This window comes from Tamandua tetradactyla, chromosome 20, assembly GCF_023851605.1.
Source record: "Tamandua tetradactyla isolate mTamTet1 chromosome 20, mTamTet1.pri, whole genome shotgun sequence".
Classification (NCBI taxonomy): Eukaryota; Metazoa; Chordata; class Mammalia; order Pilosa; family Myrmecophagidae; genus Tamandua; species Tamandua tetradactyla.
In genome coordinates this window covers 43,108,681-43,133,744 of record NC_135346.1, presented here as the reverse complement: position 1 = coordinate 43,133,744, position 25,064 = coordinate 43,108,681, and the positions used below count along the sequence as shown (strand labels likewise).

Sequence of the window (25,064 nt, the reverse complement as noted above, 5' to 3'; positions counted from 1 at the left end):
CTTATTTTCTAGCATTTATTTAGTTGCATAATAGGAACTAAAATTTAGTTTTTCTGACTCCTGTGCCCATTCTCTTGGTCATTTGGTCATTATACTACCTAGTACTTGGCTTCAAAATAAACATTTTGGAAAAGCAGAGAGAGGAATCCTTTGAAAAGACAGCTGCCATTATTCGTTGGGAACTCTAATTAAAACAAATAAGTTAGAGAAGAAAAGATTGTTTTGTTTTGTAAGAATTAGAGTAATATGAGAAGCGTTAGAAACATATATAAACCACCAAAATAGACTTGGATTAATTACAAGACAGTACACACACCATAAGATGTTTTTAGTGAAACTGGTGTACTTCAGATTAGAGGTAACATAGAAAAGGCACTGAGCACAAAGTATGATGAATGACACTCAGCAAATGGTTGTGATCATCAGTCTTAGCTATAACACAAGTGGTGGGACCTCACTTAACAACCACAGTGGCTGCCATCTGTTTTAAAAAAATCTGCTTCCTATTGTTTTTATTTTTCCACTTCTTTGATCTTTCTCCAAGTAAGAGACAAGCATTAACCAGCAGCTCTAATGATCTCTGTACCTTTTGTTGAATACATATTTGATGACATTGATGCATATCATTAATGTCTTCTGCAACTATTCAATTTCAGGAGTTGCTATTGAAGTTAACCTAGAACAAACAAGCATGATTTATAAATGATGTTCTCCTGCATTTCCCTTTGAGAAATCATAAAGACAAACCAATTGGAAGTTAAGCAACGATTTCTCCTATCAAATTCTCATGAAAAATACATGTACCAACATAAATTGCTGATAAAATAAATTTTTAACATTATTTATTTCCATCGGAAGTTCAATTATTGCAGAAAATGTTTCTCTTGCTGTATCTATTTAATGCTATTTGTATTCTGCTACCACTTTTCACTTGATTTGGAACATAATTTATTTCAGACTATGTAATAATAATTACTGAATGGTTTACGTATTCAACATGTGGAGATATTTGCAATGTTGTTTTTCAATATTTCTAATGTAAGTTAAAAAATTAAATGATCCTTTTTTGATTAAGCTTATTCTTGTTCTTTTTTATTAATAAAAAAAGAATTAACAAAACAATTAGAAATCATTGCATTCTACATGTACAATCAGTAATTCTTAATAACATCACATAGTTGCATATTCATCATTCCTTAGTACATTTGCATCGATTTAGAAAAAGAAATAAAAAGACAACAGAATAAGAATTAAAACAATAATAGAAAGAAAAAAAAAACAAAAACAAAAACAAAAAACCTATACCTCACATGCAGCTTCATTCAGTGTTTTAACATAATTGCATTACAATTGGGTAGTATTGTGCTGTCCATTTCTGAGTTTTTATATCCAGTCCCGTTGTACAGTCTGTATCCCTTCAGCTCCAATTATCCCTTCTCTTTTTTTTTTTTTTAATTAACGGAAAAAAAGAAATTAACCCAACATTTAGAGATCATACCATTCTACATATGCAATCATTAATTCTTAACATCATCACATAGATGCATGATCATCATTTCTTAGTGCATATGCATTGGTTTAGAAGAACTAGCAACATAACCAAAAAAGATATAGAATGTTAATATAGAGAAAAAAATAAAAGTAATAATAGTAAAATCAAAACAAAACAAAACAAAAAGCTATAGCTCAGATGCAGCTTCATTCAGTGTTTTAACATGATTACTTTACGATTAGGTATTATTGCGCTGTCCATTTTTGAGTTTTTGTATCTAGTCCTGTTACACCGTCTGTATCCCTTCAACTCCAATTGGCCATTATCTTACCCTGTTTCTACCTCCTGCTGGACTCTGTTATCAAGGACATATTCCAAATTTATTCTCAAATGTCTGTTCACATCAGTGGGACCATACAGTATTTGTCCTTTAGTTTTGGGCTAGACTCACTCAGCATAATGTTCTCTAGGTCCATCCATGTTATTACATGCTTCACAAGTTTAGTCTGTCTTAAAGCTGCATAATATTCCATTGTAGGTATACGCCACAGTTTGTTTAGCCACTCGTCTGTTGATGGACATTTTGGCTGTTTCCATCTCTTTGCAATTGTAGATAATGCTGCTATAAACACTGGTGTGCAAATGTCCATCTGTGTCTTTGCCCTTAAGTCCTTTGAGTAGATACCTAGCAGTGGTATTGCTGGGTCGTAATCCATTCTGCCATTCTATGTCTTTTGATTGGGAAATTCAGCCCATTAACTTTTAGTGTTATTACTGTTTGGATAATATTTTCCTCTACCATTTTGCCTTTTGTATTATATATATCATATCTGATTTTCCTTCTTTCTACATTTTACTCCATACCTCTCTCTTCTGTCTTTTCGTATCTGACTCTAGCACTCCCTTTAGTATTTCTTGCAGAGCTGGTCTCTTGGTCACAAATTCTCTCAGTGACTTTTTGTCTATAAATGTTTTAATTTCTCCTTCATTTTTGAAGGACAATTTTGCTGGATATAGAAGTCTTGGTTGGCAGTGTTTCTCTTTTAGTAATTTAAATATATCATCCCACTCACTTCTAGCTTCCATGGTTTCTGCTGAGAAATCTACACATAGTCTTATTGGGTTTCCCTTGTATGTGACAGATTGTTTTTCTCTTGCTGCTTTCAAGATCCTCTCTTTCTCTTTGACCTCTGACATTCTAACTAGTAAGTGTCTTGGAGAACGCCTATTTGGGTCTATTCTCTTTGGGGTGCGCTGCATTTCTTGGATCTGTAAATTTAGGTCTTTCATAAGAGTTGGGAAATTTTCAGTGAAAATTTCTTCCATTATTTTTTCTCCTCCTTTTCCCTTCTCTTCTCCTTCTGGGACACCCACAACACGTATATTTGTGCGCTTCATATTGTCATTCAGTTCCCTGATCCCCTGCTCAAGTTTTTCCATTCTTTTCCCTATAGTTTCTGTTTCTTTTTGGAATTCAGATGTTCCATCCTCCAGTTCACTAATTGTAGCTTCTGTCTCTTTAGATCTACTATTGTAGGTATCCATTGTTTTTTCCATTTTTTCTTCTTTGTCCTTCACTCCCATAAGTTCTGTGATTTGTTTTTTCAGATTTTCTATTTCTTCTTTTTGTTCAGCCCATGTCTTCTTCATGTCCTCCCTCAATTTATTGATTTGGTTTTTGAAGAGTTTTTCCATTTCTGTTTGTATATTCAGCATTAGTTGTCTCAGCTCCTGTATCTCATTTGAACTATTGGTTTGTTCCTTTGACTGGGCCATATCTTCAATTTTCCGAGCGTGATCCATTATTTTCTGCTGGTGTCTGGGCATTTGATCAGATTTCCCTGGGTGTGGGACCTGGCTGGTTGAAAGGTTTTTCTGTGAAATCTCTGGGCTCTGTTTTTCTTTTCCTGCCCAGTAGGTGGCGCTCGTGGCGCTCGTCTGTCTGTGGGGCCCACCAGTAAAAGATGCTGTGGCACCTTTAACTTGCCAATACGAAACTCGCAGTCGGCCCGGGAAACTGCACGTGGAGGGGGGGTCGCCAACCACCGCGGCTTGGGGGAGTGCCAGTCCAAATTGCCGAGCTGGCCTGAGACGCCAAGTGTGGTGGGAGGGCCCAGCTATCCAACGTTCCCAGTCAGACCAGGGAGCCACGTGCGTGGAGGGGACCCCAGTCGCCAGCCGCCCCGGCCGGGAAAACGCGCGCCCCTCGGGTATCTCACCGCAGCGGATTCTCCCTGCCCGTTCAGCCATTCCAGAATGGGGTACGCTGTCTTTTTGGTCTCTGTCGTCGCTCCGAGAGCTGTTTCGTATTGTTTCTGTTTCTTTAGTTGCTTTTCTGGAGGAGGAACTAAGACCCGCGCGTCTTACTAAGCGCCATCTTCTCCGGAAGTCGATTAAGCTTATTCTTTAGTATGACTATGAATAAAATATATCCATAACTAAGTATAATTAGATTTTGTTACCATGGAAAGGTTATGAAAACAAACAACTAAATGAACAGAAATACATTTAATACCTCCACATACATCTTGGTAAAATGCTATCTATTCCCCATGCAACATTTAGATCACAGAACCAAACTGTATAATAATTTCCTGTTAATTGTTTTACAGCAGTGTAGGGAGAGTGCCAATATTGAAATGTATTGTATTCTTTTATCACCATTTTCTTTTAGAATATTCTCATTGCACTACTTTAAATGGAGTTTAATTATGAATAAATTGTGTTAGAAATTGTAAGACATTACAGATTTATTTTAACATTGTACAAGTTATTCAATATTTGTTTGGAAAGTTTAGTTTCTTTTATGAAATATGACTTTTGAGTTGTTTTTTACTTATGTGTACTCTAATATTTACAGCAGCATCGTTCACAATAGCCAAAAGTTGGAAACAATACAATTGTTCATCTGGGCAAACAAGCTGGGGCATATCTAAGAGCTATAAAAAGGAAACAAGTTTTCATACATACCAAAGCATGGATGAACCCCTAAAATACAGTGCCAAGTAAAACAAGTCAGACCCAAAAGGTCAAATGCTGTATGATTTCATCCATATGAAATATCCAGAATAAGCAACTTCATAGAGCCAAAAGCATATTAGAGGCTACCAGGGACTGGGGATAAAGGGAATGGGGAATTATTGCCCAGTGGGTAAAGAGTTCCTGTTTGGGGTGATGAAAAAGACCTAGTAAAGGGAAGGTGCTGATAGCAGCACAACACTGCAAAAGTAATGCCCCAGAACTGTACACTTAAAAATGACCAAAATGGCAAATTATATGCTACATACATGTGATCACAATAAAAAATAATAGTTGAAAGAAAGAAAGTACTGACCAAAAGTCTTTTTCCCTGAAATTTTAAAGTGTGAAAAAATGCCTATGTTAGAAACTAAACTTAAATCTCTCAGTTTAGATAAAATGTCCCTTGTACATTATATTTTCAAATACAATTTTGTTTTCTATTTAGGAGATGTGGAAAACACCTTGCTATAATGTCTTTGGAAGGATACCCCATTTCACAATGCGTGGTCTTTGAGATTCTTTTGGGCTTCAGAAATCGAGTGGTATTCCACAGCATTTGTATTTCCTGTAAATCAGTGTTGTCTGCCCGGGCCTTCCATTATTCAGCTTTCTGATGTCTTATCAAAAATTAATAGAGGGGCAAGAATTCTTACCCAGTTAGTTTCTACAATGTAGCCATTTAACACCGTCTTATCCAAAACGAAATGTACTTTTTTCAAATTAAACATTGTATTTAATTCACTCACTTGGCTGAAGTACTCATCTAAAACTTCCTCAAAGTTACAGATGAATTCAGAATTAGCCATTTAGTTCTGTGTTGTTAATTCCAAGCACAACGAAGAGATCTGCATACTGACAATATACCAGCTTAAAATTCTTGCATTCATTGACAGAATATTTTTCAAGTTGAATCAAGAGAGGCAATTTTTATGACTTCTGTGTCCATATATTAATATCCATGTGTTCATAGTGTTTAGAAAGCCGGGTTGGATCTTGTTTATTCACCATGAGGAAAGATTTTATGACTTTTTTCTTCTGACCAGAATTTTTCCAAAGATCGCTTAAATTTATGCCAAAGTTGGCTGGAAATGGAACCTGTACGGTTCCGTGGGCAGCAGTCCTGGCAGACTGAATTGTTTCATTCCTCACCCTCAGCTGTTTTACAATTAAGTCCCTAGTAGAAAGTCACTGCAGAAGGAGGGCACTGGGTGGATTTTAGAATTAATCTTAATTTTATAGAGATAATGAATAATGAATTTAACTCTCAACATTTAATTCACATATACCATGTATGAAAGTGTACTAAGTAGTTTTATCAATTAATCCTCACAACTAAGAGTTTGCTAATAATAGTCCAAGATTATACATTAGCCTTTGACTTATAAGGATTAATTAACTTACATAAGATCCTGTCACTAGAAACTGGTAGACCCACTCGAATTTGAGCTCAGATCTGCCCAGAACCTTGAAGGGATATAAATAAAAGAGATGTATCAGGAGTATGATGGAGCTTTGACTTAAGGCATGCTATGACAATGTAATCAGAGCAGAGTACACAAGGCTTCAATGGTATTTGCCATGATTTCTTTTTTAAGCCATTCAAGATTCTTACATTATGGAGAGCCACAATATAACAATATTGTAAATAAAAGTCTCTCAGTCTATAATAAATAATTCAGCGTTAACATATATTAAATATGGAATTATATTGGATTATTTTGACTATTTGTATTCTCAATTAAAGAAAACTGGAGACCAAATGAAATGTACAGCATGATTCTTTCCATGTGATGTGAGAACCAGATGGTATAAAAAATTTTGACTGTCATTTTCTCATACTCTTTGACCCAGCACCTTTTAACTCCCAGTTTATTAGGAAATATTTTATCCACATCATATCGACATTGATGATTTGTTTAATTAGGGAAGTTGTGGTCTTACAAAACATTCATGCATAAATTGAGGATTTCCATATACCACCCTGTTATTAACACCCTGTATTGGTGGATTACATTTGTTACAACTGATGAAAGGACATTTCTGCAATTGTACTTAACAATAGTCCCTGGCTCAATTTAGGGTTCACTGTGTTGCACAGTTTCATGGATTTCTGGTGGATTTTTAAATCAAAAAAGCATTTTTTTTCTGAAATTAACTCAGTTAAGCAGAGGGAATCATTTGATCAAAATTATGAATACGACAGTCAAGAAATATTGTCACCAGGAATCATTTTTCCTGCATGCATTTTATAATGAAAGAATGACTTACTAGGTTTTTATTCATTTAAAATTTTACTGAAAACTAGGTTTCTGGGGTGGATTTATTTCCTGCTGAGGCTATTGTATTACCAAATCTAAAATGAAATTGTTAATAAGAATAGCCTCAGAGAAAACAAAATCACAGAAAAATAACTTTTCAGATACAAATTCTGTCAATAAACATTGATTGTTCTGTCAATTTTAGCAATAATAAAGTCACCAAGTTGGTTTATAAACTGTAGGTTTTAGCGTCTGTCAATTATTTCTACCAAGTCAATTTTTAACTGTGTCATTGATTGTATTTTAAATTATACAACATTAATTGTCTAATTTACCTCAAATTATACTGCCTGCAGTCTTAGCTTTTGTCTATTTTATTTTAGATTGATGTTCGTAACTAGTGCTATGGCTTATTAGTTGTAAAAGGATTTTTGGTTCATATTTGTTTTCTACTTAATTTATTTAAAAAGTGAACAACTTCTCTTTGATAGTCTAGTATTGAACTTTAATTCTAAGATGGTTACATATTATCATGAAGATATTGTTTTTATTACTGATAACTTTGAATTGTCTATTTGAAATGGGCATACTATTGTCAAAGCAACAACAATACAAAACATAAAACATGAATGATAGGATCAAAATTATTACCTCATGATCAGCATGTCCTTGTGGCCAAATTAATATGGGTAGCAAGGAAATGTGAAAACTTGGATTTACTGGAAAAAATAGACACCAAAATATTAAAAGTGAATTATCCTGGACTAACTGGTGGTATGACAGCTAATTTTGTATTCTTCCTTTTGATAATCTTTATATATTTTTAAAAATAAATATGTATGACTTTTAGAATGCAAAAAAGAAATGATGTAAGCAAGCTAGCAAATGAGGAAAAACAAATGGTAAATGGACTTGAAAATAGTCTTTCTGGGTGTTTATAAATGACAGCCAATGAGTCAAAATTACGGGTTCACATTTTAGAAGAATTGTACAAAGTGGCTGAAGATGCGTCATGCTGGTGGCAGGGAACCCAGATAGATTGCTATCACAACAATGCTGTTCAGAAGTAATTTCTGCTTGAAGCTCAAAGGGAGTGGAGATGGTGAAAAATTAGCAGATAGAAGAATTATATTTTTGAGCACCATTGAAAAGTACAAGTGAAAAAGGTAGCACTTCCAGAATGATGGAGTGAGGACCTCTGTATATCAGCTTCACCAAAAGAAAACAAAGAAAATACAGGAAAATTTGTCAAAATTTATTTTTTTTCACAAACTCTAGAAATTATAAAATGCTTGAAACATTAAAGAGTGTTTGTAAGGGAATAAATAATGTTGAATCTTGGTAAGAATAGGTAGCATTGTGGAGTTTTAACTTCTCATATTCCCATCCCTCTCTCCTCAGTCTGTGGTGGCCTTTAAAGGAAGCAACCTTACAGTAGTGGTGCAAATTAGCAGCCTTGCAGTCACCAAACAAGGAGACCAGGTTTGGAAATTTTGGAAAAATCTGTTTTACCAGCCTTACAGGTCCCAGGATAGCTCTCAGTTGCAATTCATTATTAGTGGACCTCTTTCATTGGAAAAATCCCTAGCTTCAGGAAAAGACATACAAATAAACAGGAAAGTATGACCTATATACAGGAAATCATGTAATCAGTAGAAACTTCCTGCGGCATCAGATAGTTGGATTTACTAGGGAAGAAAACTTTAAACCAACTGCTACAGATATATTCAAAGAGCTGAAGGAAGTCATGTCTGAAAAACAAATGGAAAGAATGAGGACAATTTTATACTAAGTAGAGAATAATGATAATGAGATAGAAATCATTTAAAAGAAGTAAATAGAAATACCATAGTTGAAAAGTTCAATAACTGAAATAAAAATTTCACTGAAGTTACAAGTCAGAATAATACAGCTGACAGAAGAAAAAATCAGAGAAAATGAAGATAGACCAATTGAGATTATCCAGTCTGAGATTCAGAGATGAAAAAAGAATGAAGTCTCCATAGATCTCTGGGACAGCATCAAACATACCAACAAATGCACAATAGGAGATCTGAAAGGAGAGGAAAGAAAATGTCAGAAAGACTATTTGAAAAGATAATGGCTAAAAGTTCCCAAATTTGATGAAATATATATGAAGCTCAAAGAGACCCACACCTAGGCATATCATGATCAAATACAATGACAAAAAGAGAATCTTGAAAGCAACCAGAGGAAAATAAATCATCACAAACAAGAGATCCATGATAACATTAATAGCTAACTTTTCATTGGAAACCATGGAGAAAAGAAAGGCAATAGGATGGCATATTTAAAATGCTGGAAAATAAAAACAAATTGTCAACCTAGAAGTCAATATCCAACAAAATTATCCTATAAAATGATGATATATTAAGACATTCATGGACAAAATCTGAAAGAATTTGTAGTTAGTCTATTATATAATAAATTCTAAAGGAAGTTGTGTTAGTTTGCCAGGCTGCTGTGACAAATCCCACACAATGGGTTGCTTTAAGTTGCAAGTGTTTATTGGCTCATAGTTTTGAGGATAGACGTCTATAACAGAGATACTGCCAAAGCGTACTTCCTCCCAGAGGTGCAGTGTTTTGGTGCTGGCTGCCAACAAGCCTTGATGTCTCTTGGCTTGTCCTCTCTCTCCCATCACATGGTGATGCTGTTTATCTCTTTGTGTCAGGTCTTATGGTTTCTGCTGGTTTGTGACTTCTGCCAACTTCCAGCTTCTGGTTCCTGTGGGGCCTTCTCTAACTCCTGTCTTCAGTTTCTTCTCTTTACAAGGCCAACAAGACTATGGATTAAGACCCTTGATTTAGTTGGCCACATATCAACTAAAGCTAACATTTCAAATGACCTTATTCATATATCGGTTCATATGTCCTGGGGTACAGATTAAAATTATCAACATGTGTTTTTTGGGGTACAGAATTCAATCTACCACAGGAGTCCTTCAGAGTGAAGTGAAAAAACAAACAAACAAACAAAAAAACTAAACAGTTATCTTGATCTTTGAAAAGAAACAAAAAGCACTTAGTAAAAGTAATTACATAGATAAATATGACAGACAGTATAAATATATTTTTGTAACTCTTTACTTCTTGATGATTTAAAGGACAACTGAATAAAGCAATATTTATTAAATGTGTTTATAGACTCAATGTGTGAAGATGTAATTTGTATGATGAACAAGGAATGGGGTGGAGATGGAGATATATTTGGGCAAATGTTCTGTATACTACTTAAATTAAGTTAGTACTAATATAAAATAGATTGTTTTAAAGTAAGATGTTAATTATAATTTCAAGTGCACCTATTAAGAAAACAACTAAAAAACTAATAAAAGAGCAAGGGTATTAACATGTTACACAAGAAAATCTCTATTCAGCATAAGAGAATGTAGCAATGCAAAAATATAAGAACACTCAAACAAAAATAAAAAACAGCAAAATGGCAGACTAAATCATATATTGCTGGCAATTATTTTTAAAGTAAATGAATAAGCCATCTAATCAAAAAGAAAACAATGGCAAAATGGCAGAACAATATGACCTTAACTGTATTCTATCTATAAGAGAGATATTTTAGATTCAGGGAAACAAATAGCTACAAATAAAAAAGTGGAAAAAAATCCCATACAAAAAATAACCCACAGAGATTCAGAATGGTTATACTAATAGTAGATAAAATAGACTTAAAAAAATTTCCCAGAGACAGAAGAATATTGTATATCATGAAAGTGTCAATGAGTCAGAATATATCACACTCATTAATGTATATGCACCTAAATATGTGTAGTAAACACTGAGGGGAGAAATGGAATATTCAACATCAATAATTGGAAACTTCAATATCAAACTTTCCATAACTGATACAATGATGAAGCAAAAGATCAACAAGGAACATTTGAAAAATAAAATTAACAAATCATAATTAAAAGATATTCACAGAACATTTCACTAATCAATAGCAGCATGCACATTTTTCTAAAGTGCTCATGGATCTTTCTCCATAATGGACCAATGTTAAGCAATAAAACAAGCTGCAAGAAAAAAAAAGCTGCAAGAAACTTAAAAGAATTGAAGTCATAGACATTGTCTATGACAATGAAACTAAATTAGAAATCAATAACTAGGAAATTTGGGAAAATCACAAATATATGAAAAATACATTTGAAAATTAACACACTCTTAAATAGCCATTAGTTTAAATAAAAAAGCACAGAGGAAATTCTAAAACATTTTAAGTTGGATAAAACAATAATACAGTTTACCAAAATGTGTGGGATGAAGTCAAAGCAGTGCTCAGAGGGAAATTTATAGCTCTAAAACACCTATTTTAAAAAGGAAGTTTTATCTCATATCAATAACTTAGCCATCCATCTTAAATAACTAGAAAAATAAGAAAAAAGTGCCTTAAAAAACAGAGGGAAAAACAGAATAAATATAAGAATTTTAAAATATAAGAAATTAGAATACCAATAGAGAAAAATCAAATAAGCAAAATGTTGGTTCTTTAAAAAGATAATCAGATTAACAAATCTCTAACTAAGATTGACCAAGAAAAAAGAAGAGAGGGGTGAGGGGAAGAGACTCAAATAGCTAAAATCAGGTATGAAACAGCAGACATCATTAACAAACTAACAAAAATTTTTAAAAAAGGATCGTAAAGAAATTCTGCAACAACTATATTCCAACTAATTAGGTAATTGGATGAAATAGATAAATTCTTAGAAAGATAAAAACTAAAAAAAAAAACTGACTTAAGAAGAAAGCATATATTGTATGCCTCCATTTATATGAAATGTCCATTACAGACAAATTCATAGAGATTAAATTAGCTGTTTCCTGGTTGTGGCAGACTGGGGGTATTGGGAGTAACTATTAATAGACATGAACTTTCTTTAAGGGTGATGAAAATGAGCTAAAATCACATTGTGCTAATGTTAGAACAATTCTTTAAATTTATTTTAAAAATAACAGAATTTCACACTTCAAAATGATTAATTTTATGGCATGTGAATTACATCACAGTAAAGATGTTTGAAAAGGAAAATAAAAGAAAAGACAACTGATTGGTTGAGAAGGGTGCGAGAAGGGCAATGATCAAGAATGACTGCAAGATTCCCAGCTTCGGAAACTTGACAGATAGAGCAGCCATTCTCTGAGATCCAAATGAATCAGAGGAATCAGTTTAGGAATTGGAGTCTAGTTTGGAAATTTATAAAGGTCAATATTTTTAGTGTACAACCCTTGAGTAGCAGTGACTTCTTTTTTTTTTTTTTTTTTTTTTGACAGACAGGGTATTTATTTGTTCTTATTGCAGAGCTTAGTAAAACATTATGAGACGAAAGATGAAAATGCCTGGCACATAGTAGGTACTCAAAGAATTTTAGTTTCCTCTCTCTTCCCCACCAACTTGTCTTCCTGAAAACAAAAGCTTTGTTGTTCAGGGTTTCATCATTTCCAGATGCCTGCTCTTCAAACAACATTCAGAGCAATACACATTGATGTCACAAAGCCTGGAATTTCTGGTGGGAAATCAGATGAACTCATTGGATACAGAGATCCTGTTTTCATGTCAATATCTGGAGCTGCAGGAAAGTAGGTAGAAAGTTCAAACGGCTCTTCAGAAATCCAGTGACCCATTTCCAAAGACCATAGTACCCATTCATAAGAAAGAATCCAGCAACCACGTGCAATTCCCAGCAGCACATTCAGTGTTCAAAGAGGCTTCGCTGTGACCATATCAGTAGTAGTTTTACACACGTTCCAGGAAAATGAAAAGCCTTTCAATTTATTCACAACTTGCATGATGACATTCTGCTTTTCAGATGGCATGCTTGTCATGACTAATGTTCTTGTTGGCTTTTTGACTTTTCCTCTTTTCCGTAATTCCTCATGAGGTTTGACTATTTCCTTAAAGCATTCATAGCTATCTAAAACATCATGGCTTGCTCGTCCAGTTTTAACACTTTCACTACATCTTTTAGGTACGTTTTGCCTTTCTTCTCTGGGTTTTCCCTCATTATAATCTACAAAATTTAGCTTATTATCATTTTGTATTCCATCTTCAGACGTGTTATCTTCTTTCTGCATGCTTTTAACTTCAATCAATTCTTTATTTTCTCGAGTGCTTCCTTTCAAAGGAGTTAGGGTACCATGATGTTCTTTCCCTAGGCATTCTTTCTGATGAACAAGTTCATCGATGATACAAGAAAAGTTATATCCACCTAGGTATGTGTCTTTTCTTTTCTGAAAATTAGCTTGTCTACAATATACTGGAGTTTCTTCAGCTGCAGTTATTTCTGTAGATGTCATATAACTCAAAGTTGTATTTCCTTCATAATCTGTAGGTTTCTCAAGACTAGGACTAGTTTTTGCTGTAAAATCAGTAATATTAGCTGATCTGCATTTTTTACCAATACTGGAAAAATCAGACATTTCTAATACACTTATTCTCTCACTCTTAGAAAGATTTCTTCTGTAATTGAACTGAACAGGGCTTGAGGATGACTGACATTCAGAAAGATTTCTTTCCTTAAGATTATCAGGTGAAAAATAATCATCATATGAGGACTCCCCACAATGAAGAGTCTCTGTAACAGGCTTGGTCATAAACTGTGGGCTGTTAGCCAACTTAAAAAGTTTCAATTTTGGCATGGTAGACTTCATACCGTACTTTTTTTTGGGTAACTTTTCTTTTGAAGACAAATATAAACACTCCGACATTCTTTTTCTTTTTGCTGAAGAACTTTTTGGAATTGAATTTAGCAAAGAGTGGTCTTCTGTTGTAGATAAAGTAGAAGATGAACTATATTTCTCATCAAATATCTCCTTAGATGTCCCTTCAGACTGCTTTTGGTTAGGGATGACCACCTCACTTATAGTATCTTTTTCCTCTGAAAGATTACTCATAGATTTCTGAGGAGTAGGCTCATTGAGGTAATTGCAAGCTCCTGATGAATGAATACTATTTATTTTCAATGAAGGTGAAGAAATACAAATATTGTTAATTTCTTTAATGAATCCTCCCAATTTCAATTCCTGATTTCTATATCCTGAGTTTGCACAAAGATCATCAAAAGATGAATGTAAAACACCCGCAAAGGATTCATCTGAACTACATGTGTCATGTGAAACATTCAAAGGTGCTTCATACAGAGAATCAGCTGGATTATCATGAACTTTCTCAATCATTTGAGAAGATGTAGGGGAAAGATTTTCCCTTTTGTCCTGCATCTCCTGTAATCTCTTCTCCATTGCACTGTGATGACTATTACTAATTTTATTTATAGGACTATAGATTAAGGAACCATTAGATTCAAATACGAGAACAGGAATATCATTATCTAGCATTGTTTTTTGCTTTTGTAGCTCTCTAGTCATTTTCTCAAATTTCTTTTGAAGTCTTTTATCATTTTCTGGTGTTTTGGAAATAAAATCTTTGGGCTGCATACACTTACGTTTTTTTTTAATTAGGTGTGGTAATTGTTCATTCGTATTAGCTGCAGGGAATAATGATTCATTGGCATGTACTCCAGCTGTCCTGCATTTTTCAACCCAGAGCACTGAAACAAGCTTTACCCCTTTCTTCTTCTGTGCTTTTGTCCCAAGTGCTTTGGTATCCATCTTTGAATACAACATGAGTTACTTGCTTGTTAAAAGTTTTTGAAACCTTTACCCCCATATCTGTAAGTTGTTTTGTAAATGTCTTTGAATAATTTTCTGTTCCATTGGATGACCACACTTCAACATATGCTACTACATCTTTCAGGATGAAACTTTCTGGGGCTCCCGAGTAGGAGTGACTTCTTGGCTGGAGAAGTGTAGTTGGGAATTACCGTAAAAGATCTTAGCATATACAACTATAGTAAATGAAGCCATGGGAGGTGGGAAATTATTCCAAATAAATACTGAGATAAAGTAGTGAAGAAAACACAGAATGCTGGTTGTATAGAAGTTAGAAAAAAGAAAGCTAGAGAACAAGAGGAAAGAAGAAGAGGTTAGCATTTTGAAATGTAGAGAGCTCTACTATGATGAAGTCTAAAATCCAGGCATCCTTAGATGTTTGTTGCAAGTGTTCCATGATCTTGGTGAGGATATTTTCAGAGGAAAATGGGATATATGTTTTTCACATATTCAGGAGTGATTGAATAGGTTAATGGAAATGAAGACAAATGATGAAGAAAGTGATAAGAGCAATTAGAACCAACTCTCCCAAGAAGCTGGATTGTAAGGATGCTGGCTCTGTAGCCTAAGATCAGATGAGTTTAACATATGCTGTTGGGAAGGAGCCAATGAAGAGGGTATGTGTTAAAAATGCTCACAAAAAAATACAGACCTGAAGGAACTCCTCCAAAAGCTAAAGTCATCAACAGCCATTGCTGAAACTTGATCCCAAGCAAAAACAAACAAAGTAAGTTCATTCTCATTACAAGAGAACTAAGCTTTAGGAGCCACAAGACAGTGCTGTAGAGAAGTTTCTTTTTCAAATTTGCTGCCGTATGTACCTCTCCCTGATGTTCAGCTCCAGGTTTGTTCCCTTCCTACCCAGCTAGCTACTGGTTGTATGCAACCCTCTTATTTTCTATTATGAAGTGCTACTGAAAAACATCACCAATACAGCAGATTCTTCCTGATATTCTTACTAGAAGTGGATTGTTCTGGTTAGTGTGCTACTAAGAAGAAACTAAAACAAAAGACCACACCCACAGCACTTTCATTTCTCCATCAGGTATAGCTCTGAAAGATGCTTACTGAGCTGCCTACTTTCGGTCTCTTTTAGGATGTAACATAATTCTGTCTTTCCCCTCAGTTCTTTGTAAGAGCTGGGGCATTTGCCTATGGGGTTTTGATGTGCTTCTTGTCATTAGCTTGATTCATTCCCTAGATAAAAGTTTCTACAGTGGGTATATTTCATTGTGAGTTTTATCACATGGGTTCTTATTTAAATTCTAAAAAGTTCTGAATGGCATACAACTTTGCTTTTAATTCTGTGTGACACACACTTGCATCTTTCATCAGAAAATAATGAACTATACCACTATGATGAATGGGAAATAAGCAGTGGTGGCTTTCTTTCTAATGGGGAAAAAGCCTGAGTATCTTCCTTTTTTCAGCACCAAAACTTGTTATCAGAGGATTTTCATGTTAAAATATAAAGTCACACATACAAGATATAAGCAAAAGAAAAGAACAATGTTTATCTGAGGTAATGCATATACATTTATTCAAAACAGAATGTTGGACCCTGTCACATATGACATACTCTCTAAAGAAAAAAACAAAAAACTCCCTATAATATACACTAATTTCCCTCACACGTTAAATTTATAAAATTTCCAAATATCCTGATAAAAATAAACTATACATTTTTAAAATAAAATATCTTAGAATTGTAATGGAGCTTTATATTACAAATTATCTCCAAGAAAATTAATGCAATATGAGACTTTCCTATGAAAATATCATTTTAAGAATTTTTTATTATTGATCTTTTCTTCAAGGTAAGCCAATTGCCAGAAATAGATTAAAATGGCCATTTATACTATATATATACTTTAAACTGATTTATCATTTATTTCTTGTTTTGTTTTCCTTCAGAGTAGGATAGAGACAAAGCACAGCTATGACAGTACAAAAAAATAACCCAGAAGAAGTCAAAATCAGCAACAATCCAAATGTAATAGCCTCTAGCACGAGGCTTTCAGTGATACACAAACAAGCAAACAATGATCATCCAAAGAGAAGAAAAGTGGTCATATGTTAAGAATGGTACAGAAAAAAACAAATCTTAGTGTCCCTAGATCTTTTATTGGAGCAGTTGGATTTCCTCAGAGAAAAATTTACTAATCTACTACCTGAGGTTGGCTGGAAGTGGGGGCTGAAGTGTATCTTTGTGTGCCTGGATGCAAGTCTTTCAGGAAATGAACAGATGAAGGAAGCTGGGTTTACTTCTGCATAACCTACCTTGTTGGGGGCAATTTCTAAGTATGGGTGGGGGCGGGTTCCTCTGAGAGAGGAAGAGATCCTGGCTTCTCTCTCTGTCCCTTGCTAGCCCCATCATTTGGTAAGTGGGTATAGAAGAGAGAATTGGCATGATCAGCTCCATAACTCTTCCATGGGCCTGACCACATGTAACCTCAGGTCATCTGTGCCATAATTTCAACAGTGGAGAAGTCTGCAGGGGAAACCGGCAGCTTCACATTCTGACTTGGACTGTGAAGGTAGGTCAATGCAATTCTCTTGGGAGAAGAATTAGCAAAGCTAGTTTTTGCTTCAGATCTTCTCAGTTAGTCTATGTCCACAATAAAGCTTGTATTTTGAGTTCCATCTGTCTGATATCTATGTCTGTAGTTCAGATGGTTCCAAACATAGATAGGGAAGAGGATTATTATTTATTAGGACTTTTCAAATCCCAGCTTAAAGGTTGTTAAGGTGATACTTCACCCATTTGTTAGTGCTTTAGGCTGGAGCTTCTCTAATTCAATTGATACAGAGAATAAAACTCCTGTCTTTCGGGTTGGAGGGGCAATTTCCAGCGGCAGATGGATATGTGTATGTGAATGGGGGAAGGAAGCTGTGGGTAAAGCAATCTTTGGAAGCTGAAGCCTTGTTATGTTGACTTTCAAGTAGGTCTCCTATTTTTCAGGCTCATTCTTCACATCCTACTGTCATAAATATCTATTATCTCCAATTCATGAGACTTTCATGACCTTGTGCCCAGCAGATTGCTTCTTGCTGAGAAAAGTCACAATGCACGCGTTCTGCTTTCTGTGTCCTGTTATGTCAGTTACCATTAAAGTATCAATTTTCCTTATTCCAAATTCCTTTGACTTCTCTAGTGGATAGTTGTCTCTGCTTTCATTCATTTTTGCATTGTTGATATATAACTTTCTGTTTGTTTACTGACATTTTAATGGAGGTATGGAGAAGGAGGTATGTGATAATGCAATGCTGAACCTGCAATATTTTCCTGGTGTCCCAAAGTCTTACTACCAAGTAGTAATTACCAGAATTTAGGGGAACAAATGTCTCCTAAAAATAACCACTAATAATAACTCACTGTAATCATGTGAAGTATTTTATGTCTGTAAAAACAGTGCATAACAGAGTAGAAAGAAATAGTTATTACTTATTTATCACACTTTTCTAAAGGATGTTGTCTATGTCCCATTAAAAATACGCATTAATAAAAAGTGATAGACATTTCATGGAAAGAGTGATGATGGCGGAGGTGGTCACCATAGATGATTTCCGCATGGATTTTTAGTTTTTAATATATGTGTTTCTCCCCCTACCTTTGACATTGAATTTAAATGTGCCTAAAGAGCAAAATTTCAATGTGAATTGCATGTTCATCAATAAACAAAGGACTAAATAATATAAACTATTTTCTTGGCAATTCTTATGCACGTTTTACTATGTGTTTTATGTACATTAATTTATTAATTATGCCAAACCTATGGAGTAGGGAATTCTAATACCCCCCTGTGATGGTTAAGTTCGTGTGTCAACTTGGTGAGGTGACGGTACCCCGTTGTCTGGTCAAGCAAGCACTGGCTCATCTGTTGCTGTGAGGACATTTCTTGAATTTAAATCATGAGCATGGCGGTCGCATCCATGGCTAATTTTTTCTACACTTGGCTAAGGAGAGTGTCTTCTGCAATGAGTGAAGCTTAATCTAATCACATGAAGCCTTTTAAGGAACATTCGGAAAAGAGAATGTCTCCACTTCATCCAGCCAGCCTCTCCTGGGGGGTTCGTTGAGGACCTTCATTGGAGCTGCCAGTTCACAGCCTGCCCTACAGAATTTGAACTCTTAGGTCCCCATGGTTGCATGAGACAACTTTATAAATCTCTTATCTACAGATATCTCCTGTTGATTCTTTTCTCTACATAACCCTGACTAATATAATCCCTCCTTTCAGAAAATGAAGAAACTGAGGCATAGAAAAATGTAGTAAGTCACACAACTAAGAAAGCTGGAAATTGAACCCAGGAAGACTGAATTCAAAATCTGTGATTTTGCTGTTACATAAAACAAGTTAAAGCATTGTCTTTCACATGAGAATTTTCCACAATATAGTATTAAATGTCTATAGAACAGTGCTCCTCTTTCATTCACTTTATCAACTGGCCAGAGGCTAGAGACTAGATTGAACCTAGTTACAGAAGAATACCATGATAATAAAATCTACCTTTTGTTTTACATTGTAAGCTCTACTGAAATATCTAGATAAATTTTTATTTTATTTTATTTTATTTATTTATTTTTAAACTTTTTTTATTAATTAAAAAAATTAACAAACAAAACATTAAGATATCATTCCATTCTACATATACAATCAGTAATTCTTAATATCATCACATAGTTGCGTATTCATCATTTCTTAGAACATTTGCATCAATTTAGAAAAAGAAATAAAAAGACAACAGAAAAAGAAATAAAATGATAACAGAGAAAAAAAAAGATTATACGTACCATACCCCTTATCCCTCGCTTTCATTGACCACTAGCATTTCAAACTAAATTTATTTTAACATTTCTTCCCCCTATTATTTATTTTTATTCCATATGTTCTACTCTTCTGTTGATATAGTAGCTAAAAGGAGCATCAGACACAAGGTTTTCACATTCACAGAGTCTCATTGTGAAAGCTATATCATTGTTCAATCATCATCAAGAAACATGGCTACTGGAACACAGCTCTACATTTTCAGGCAGTTCCCTCCAGCTTCTCTGCTACATCTTGAACAACAAGGTGATATCTACTTAATGCATAAGAATAACCTCCAGGATAACCTCTCGACTCTGTTTGGAATCTCTCAGCCATTGACATTTAGTCTCATTTCACTCTTCCCCCTTTGGTCGAGAAGGTTCTCTCAATTCCTTGATGTTAATTCTCAGCCCATTCTAGGGTTTTTCTCAGTCCCTTGATGCTGAGTCTCAGCTCATTCCAGGATCCCTGTCCCACGTTGTCAGGAAGGTACACATCCCTGGGAGTCATGTACCACGCAGAGAGGGGGAGGGTGGGGAGACTGCTCATCATGTTGGCTGGAGAGAGAGGCCATATCTGAGCAACAAAAGAGGCTCTCTTGGAGGTGACTCTTAGGCCTAAATTTAAAGTAGATTTGACCTATCCTTTATGGGGTTAAGTTTCATATGAACAAACCCCAAGACTGGGGGTTCAGCTTATAGCTTTGGTTGTCCACATTGCTTGTGAGAATATCAAGAATTCAACTTTGGGGAAGATGAATTTCTCCCCACTCTCACCATTCCCTGAAGGGGGCTTGCAAATACTTTCCAGTCACTGATCAAATCACTCTGGGATTCATCGGGGCATCACTCTGGACAAACCAACAAAATCTCTTGTCCTACCTGAGATTCCAAGAACTTATGACATTCAATCAAACTATCTACATGAATTATATTAGGAAATGCTCTAGTCTAAATATAAATTTTGTAACAAATAAACATTTTTTGCTTTAGTCTCACACATAAGGTGACGTTTTAAAGTATTAATTATCATTTATTTTGAGCACCCTGCAATATGACATTCCTTTGTTCTTCCTCATGCAAAAACATTTTTAAAATTTGTACATTGTACACTTCACTATTATTATACACTCTAGGCATTCCTAGATTATACCATCTCGATCTTTAACATCTATCTTTCTTTCTGATTTCATTTATGTCCCCAGCCCTCCTCCCTCTATCATTCTCACATGCAGCTTCATTCAGTATTTTAACATAATTAAATTACAGTTAGGTAGTATTCTGCTGTCCATTTCTGAGTTTTTATATTCAGTCCTGTTGCACAATCTGTATCCCTTCAGCTCCAATTACCTAATATCTCACCCTATTTCTATCTCATGATGGTCTCTGTTACCAAGGAAATATTCCAAGTTTATTCACAAATGTCAGTTCATATCAGTGAGACCATACCGTATTTGTCCTTTTGTTTCTGGCTAATCACACTCAGCATAATGTCCTTAAGGTCCATGCATGTTGTTTCATACTTCATAACTTTATTCTGTTTTACAGCTGCAAAATATTCCATCTTATGTAAATGTCACAGTTTGTTTAGTCAACTGTCTGTTGATGGACATTTTGGCTGTTTCCCTCTCTTGGTAATTGTTAATAATGCTGCTATAAACATTGGTGTGTAAATGTCCATTTGTGTCCTTGGTCTCGTGTCCTTTGAGTAGAGACAGCATATACATAGGTCCTGTTTTATAATCCATTCTGCCAGACTATGTCTTTTGATTGGAGAGTTTAATCCATTAACATTCAGTGTTATTACTGCATGGGTAGTACTTTCTTCTACTATTTTGCCTTCTGGGTTTTATATGTCATATCTAATTTTCCTTCTTTTTACCTTTACTCATAGTTTTCCTTTCTACACTCTTCTCCACACCTCTCTCTTCTGTTTTCGTATCTGTCTCTAGTGTTCCCTTTAGTATTTCTTGCAGAGCTGGTCTCTTGGTCACAAATTCTCTCAGTGATTTTTTTGTCTGAAAATGTTTTAATTTATACCTCATTTTTGAAGGACAGTTTTGCTGGATATAGAATTCTTGGTTGGCAGTTTTTCTCTTTTAATAATTTAAATATATTATCCCACTGTCTTCTCACTTCCATGATTTCTGCTGAGAGATCTGCACATAGTCTTATTGGGCTTCCCTTGTATGTGATGGATTGCTTTTCTCTTGCTGCTTTCAAGATCCTCTCTTTCTCTTTGACCTCTGACATTCTGATTATTAAATGTCTTGGAGTATGTCTATTTGGATCTATTCTCTTTGGGGTACACTGCACTTCTTGGATCTGTAATTTTAAGTCTTTCATAAGTGTTGGGAAATTTTCAGTGATAATTTCCTCCATTAGTTGTTCTCCTCCTATTCCCTTCTCTTCTCCTTCTGGGACACCCACAACATGTATATTCGTGCGCTTCATATTGTCTTTCAATTCCCTTAGTCCCTGCTCATATTTTTCCATTCTTTTTCCTATAGTTTCTATTTCTTGTTGGATTTCAGATGTTCCATCTTCCAGTTTTGAAATCCTGTGTTCTGTCTCTCGAAATCTACCATTGTAGGTTCCCATTGTTTTTTCATCTCTTCTACCGTGTCTTTCATTCCCATAAGTTCTGTGATTTGTTTTTTCAGACTTTCAGTTTTTCTTTTTGTTCTTTCCTTGCCTTTTTTTATATCCTCAGTTCATTGATTTGGTTTTTGATGAGGTTTTCCATGTCTGTTCATACATTCTGAATTAATTGTTTCAGCTCCTGTATGTCATTTGAATTGTTGGTTTTTTCCTTAGACTGGGCCATATCTTCAATTTTCCTAGTGTGATTTGTTATTTTTTGCTGGCATCTAGACATTTAATTACCTTAATTAGTTTATTCTGGAGATTGCTTTCACTTCTTTTATCTAAGGTTTTCTTGCTGGATGAATTTGCTGTCTATCTGTTCTTTTTTTTTTAATAGTTTTTTTTTTATTAATTAAAAAAAGAATTGACAAAACAATTAGAAATCATTCCATTCTACATGTACACTCAGTAATTCTTAATAACATCACATAGTTGCATATTCATCATTTCTTAGTATATTTGCATCGATTTAGAAAAAGAAATAAAAAGACAACAGAATAAGAATTAAAACATTAATAGAAAGAAAAAAAAAACCCTATACCTCACATGCAGCTTCATTCAGTGTTTTAACATAATTGCATTACAATTGGGTAGTATTATGCTGTCCATTTCTGAGTTTTTATATCCAGTCCCGTTGTACAGTCTGTATCCCTTCAGCTCCAATTACCCCTTCTCTCTTTTTTTTTTTTAATTAACAGAAAAAAAGAAATTAACCCAACATTTAGAAATCATACCATTCTACATATGCAATCAGTAATTCTTAACATCATCACATAGATGCATGATCATCAATTCTTAGTACATTTGTATCGGTTTAGAAGAACTAGCAACATAACTGAAAAAGATATAGAATGTTAATATAGCGAAAAAATAAGAGTAATAATAGTAAAGTCAAAACAAAACAAAACAAAAACCAATAGCTCAGATGCAGCTTCATTCAGTGTTTTAACAAGATTACTTTACAATTAGGTATTATTGTGCTGTCCATTTTTGAGTTTTTGTATCTAGTCCTGTTGCATAGTCTGTATCCCTTCAACTCCAATTGCCCATTATCTTACCCTGTTTCTACCTTCTGCTGGACTCTGTTACCAATGACATATTCCAAATGTATTCTCGAATGTTTGTTCACATCAGTGGGACCATACAGTATTTGTCCTTTAGTTTTTGGCTAGACTCACTCAGCATAATGTTCTCTAGGTCCATCCATGTTATTACATGCTCCATAAGTTTATCCTGTCTTAAAGCTGCATAGTATTCCAACGTATGTATATACCACAGTTTGTTTAGCCACTCTTCTGTTGATGGAGATTTCGGCTGTTTCCATCTCTTTGCAATTGTAAATAATGCTGCTATAAACATTGGTGTGCAAATGTCCGTTTGTGTCTTTGCCCTTAAGTCCTTTGAGTAGATTCCCAGTAATGGTATTGCTGGGTCATATGGCAATTCTATATTCAGCTTTTTGAGGAACCGCCAAACTGCCTTCCACAGTGGTTGCACCATTTGACATTCCCACCAACAGTGGATAAGTGTGCCTCTTTCTCCGCATCCTCTCCAGCACTTGTCATTTTCTGTTTTGTTGATAATGGCCATTCTGGTGGGTGTGAGATGATATCTCATTGTGGTTTTGATTTGCATTTCTCTAATGGCCAGGGACATTGAGCATCTCTTCATGTGCCTTTTGGCCATTTGTATTTCCTCTTCTGAGAGGTGTCTGTTCAAGTCTTTTTCCCATTTTGTAATTGGGTTGGCTGTCTTTTTGTTGTTGAGATGAACAATCTCTTTATAAATTCTGGATATTAGACCTTTATCTGATATATCATTTCCAAATATTGTCTCCCATTGTGTAGGCTGTCTTTCTACTTTCTTGATGAAGTTCTTTGATGCACAAAAGTGTTTAATTTTGAGGAGCTCCCATTTATTTATTTCCTTCTTCAGTGTTCTTGCTTTAGGTTTAAGGTCCATAAAACCTCCTCCAGTTGTAAGATCCATAAGCTATCTCCCAACATTTTCCTCTAACTGTTTTATGGTCTTAGACCTAATGTTTAGATCTTTGATCCATTTTGAGTTAACTTTTGTATAGGGTGTGAGAGACGGGTCTTCTTTCATTCTTTTGCATATGGATATCCAGTTCTCTAGGCACCATTTATTGAAGAGACTGTTCTGTCCCAGGTGAGTTGGCTTGATTGCCTTATCAAAGATCAAATGTCCATAGATGAGAGGGTCTATATCTGAGCACTCTATTCTATTCCATTGGTTGATATATCTATCTTTATGCCAATACCATGCTGTTTTGACCACTGTGGCTTCATAATATGCCTTAAAGTCCGACATCGCGAGACCTCCAGCTTCGTTTTTTTTCCTCAAGATGTTTTTAGCAATTCGGGGCACCCTGCCCTTCCAGATAAATTTGCTTATTGGTTTTTCTATTTCTGAAAAATAAGTTGCTGGTATTTTGATTGGTATTGCATTGAATCTGTAAATCAATTTAGGTAGGATTGACATCTTAACTATATTTAGTCTTCCAATCCATGAACACGGTATGCCCTTCCATCTATTTAGGTCTTCTGTGATTTCTTTTAACAGTTTTTTGTAGTTTTCTTTATATATGTTTTTTGTCTCTTTAGTTAAATTTATTCCTAGGTATTTTATTCTTTTAGTTGCAATTGTAAATGGGATTCGTTTCTTGATTTCACCCTCAGCTTGTTCATTACTAGTGTATAGAAATGCTACAGATTTTTCAATGTTGATCTTGTAACCTGCTACTTTGCTGTACTCATTTATTAGCTCTAGTAGTTTTGTTGTGGATTTTTCCGGGTTTTTGACGTATAGTATCATATCGTCTGCAAACAGTGATAGTTTTACTTGTTCCTTTCCAATTTTGATGCCTTGTATTTCTTTTTCTTGTCTAATTGCTCTGGCTAGAACATCCAACACAATGTTGAATAATAGTGGTGATAGTGGACATCCTTGTCTTCTTCCTGATCTTAGGGGGAAAGTTTTCAATTTTTCCCCATTGAGGATGATATTAGCTGTGGGTTTTTCATATATTCCCTCTATCATTTTAAGGAAGTTCCCTTGTATTCCTATCTTTTGAAGTGTTTTCAACAGGAAAGGATGTTGAATCTTGTCAAATG

General features: G+C 34.8%; 2 pseudogenes; both read right to left on the bottom strand.

Moving 5' to 3' along the window:
* Nucleotides 1-5,115: 5,115 nt before the first annotated feature.
* On the bottom strand, nt 5,116-12,431 carry LOC143664333 (AP-4 complex subunit sigma-1 pseudogene; annotated as a pseudogene).
* A 75-nt stretch (nt 12,432-12,506) lies between these two features.
* LOC143664332 (microcephalin pseudogene) lies at nt 12,507-14,475 on the bottom strand (annotated as a pseudogene).
* Nucleotides 14,476-25,064: the final 10,589 nt, after the last annotated feature.